The sequence below is a fragment of the Anarhichas minor genome, unplaced genomic scaffold (genome assembly GCF_050575085.1).
Source record: "Anarhichas minor isolate MPS153535 unplaced genomic scaffold, ASM5057508v1 ptg000027l, whole genome shotgun sequence".
NCBI classification, from domain to species: Eukaryota; Metazoa; Chordata; class Actinopteri; order Perciformes; family Anarhichadidae; genus Anarhichas; species Anarhichas minor.
In genome coordinates, this window is record NW_027466473.1 from 570,001 (window position 1) to 572,500 (window position 2,500).

Consider the following 2,500-nt stretch of genomic DNA (forward strand, 5'->3'; position numbering starts at 1 on the left):
ACCTCTCTCATCCTATTAGCCAACACCTTTGCTATGATTTTGTAATCTGTATTTAACAGGCTTATGGGTCTGTAATATTCCAGCCTATCTTTTGTACCTTTCTGCTTGTATATTAATGTGATAATCCCTTCCGATATCTTGTCAGGCATGATATTTTGCCTCGCCATCTCATCAAAAACATGTAACAAAATGGGAGAGAGTAAAACAGAAAACTCGTTATACACCTCGGCAGTAAGGCCATCAGAACCTGGGCTCTTATTGTGTTTAAGGCTTTTTATGACTGCCTCTATCTCCTGCCTAGAGATAGGCAAGTCACAATAATTTTTATCATTTTCACTTATTTGGGTTCCTATCTGATTCGTCATTTTTACTATGTGCTCCTTTAGAGGCCCTTGCCCTTTATACAGCTCACTATAGTAGTCTTTTACTATTTTTAAAAGGTCCTTGCTTTCAGTGCATACTAGGTCCTCGCTGCTCACCAGTTGATTTATATATTGCTTCTCTTGTTTTATCCTCTCCAGCCCCAGAAAAAAACCCGTGCTTTTTTCCCCTTCAAGCAGGAACTGCGACCTACTCCTGACCGCGGCGCCCTTGCAACGTTTGGTCTCAATATCCGTCAGTTTATTCCTATATAATTCATAGTTTTCACTATTATAATTTGTATCTAGCTCCATCTTCTCTAATTCCTTGTTTAATAAATCATTTAACATGCTCTCCTCTCTTTTCTCTTCCCATTTTTTATTCTTACTATAACTAATGCTTATTTTCTTTATTCTTAATTTAATTTCCTCCCAGTATTCTATTTTATTATCTACATATGGCATGTCATATGCACTTTGGGTTAGTAATTTCTTTACTTTATTCTTATACGCTGTGTCCTCCAACAAACTGTTATTATAGCACCATGTGCCCTTGCCTTTTTTAGCCGTGCTGTCACCAAATTTTAAATCCACGTACGCGTGATCGCTCCATGCATTAAACACATACTTCATGTCAGTAACCCGTTTAACTAGACCCGAAGCCACCAGGCCCAGGTCTATTCGGGTTTGTTTTAACTTGCCCAGGACAACCTGTCTTCTAGAATAACCCCTTGTCCTAGGGTTAATTACCCTCCATACATCCATTAAGTTTTTTTCTATCATGATATCTTTAAGTGCAGTTCTACTCGTGTCACACCTAAATTTATCATTATAATTGTCACTACTACTAAGCGTGATATTATAGTCCCCTAGAATAATAGTATTATTATTTATCCACTTGTTCAGACTTCCGAAGAAGTTTCTGCGTTCCTCCTCAATACTGGGCGCATGTATATTAATCAGTCTAATTATATCACTATTTATTAATATATCCACTATCATACACTTGCCATTGCTAGCTCTATATACACATTTACTACTAGTACTAAGTTTTCTGCTAATTAGTACTGCGACCCCTCGTGCTCGCCCAATACCCTCCTGGGAGTAAATCACCCCTTTCCACAGTTTTTGAGCATGGCTGACAGCCTTTAGGTCCCACCCAGTTTCTTGAAGACAAATTATGTCCACATGTTTGTTCCTATCAAACACTGCTCTCATTTTACCTGGGTCTTTTAAGCCATTGGCATTAAAAGAAAGAAAAGACTGAGAGTCAAAGGCCATGAGGGCTGTCAGTAAAGGCACATAAAGCATAGCAAAACAAAACATGGTGTTATTTTTTCAGTGCTTTATTCCGATTATCAGACCCTTTTATAATCTCTCCATCCCTTTTCCTCACCCTTTGGCCCTTCTCGATGTCCATGTCTGAGTCCGAGGGGTCACTTAATAGCAGCGGGGAGCCGCAGTTCCCAATGTCTTGAGGAACAAAGCTGTCCAGGGAAGACCCCATCGCCGCCTTTTCCTCAGCCCTCTTTCGCAGCTCTACCTCTGCGTCTTCCAATAGCACCGCCTTCGGTTTCCTCGCAACCAGTCTCCCCACTCGGGCCTTGCCCGGCTTGGTCTGGACTTGCTCCTTCAGCCTGGCACTGGCTCGTGCCTCTCCCACCTTTAGCTCTGGCTGGCTGGGCACCAGCCTTGGCCCACTCAGATCAATCTGGCTGGACGCCGTCTCCGGCACCTCCACTATTTCAGTTCTCCTCCCTGCATCGGTCGTCCTCCGTGGCTTCACCACCACGCCTGCTGCTGTCACTGGCTCCACCCCTGCACCTGCCCTTGTCACTGGCTCCACAACTGCACCTGCCTCTTTCGCTGGCGCCGTAGCTGCACCTGGCGCTGTCACTGGCTCCACTGCTGCACCTGCCCTTGTCACTGGCTCCACAGCTGCACCTGCTTTCACCGCTGTAGTCTCTGCCATACAGGCTGCAGGCTTCGGCCTCATTACAGCCGTAGTCATCGCCGTTCTCTCTTTGTTCAGCTCGCTCACACAGGTCCCCGCAGCAGCCTCATCATCCTCTTCCTCCTCCATCTCCTCCTCCTCCTCCTCCTCCTCGTCCACGTCCTCCTCCACGGTGCCAGTGCTCGAC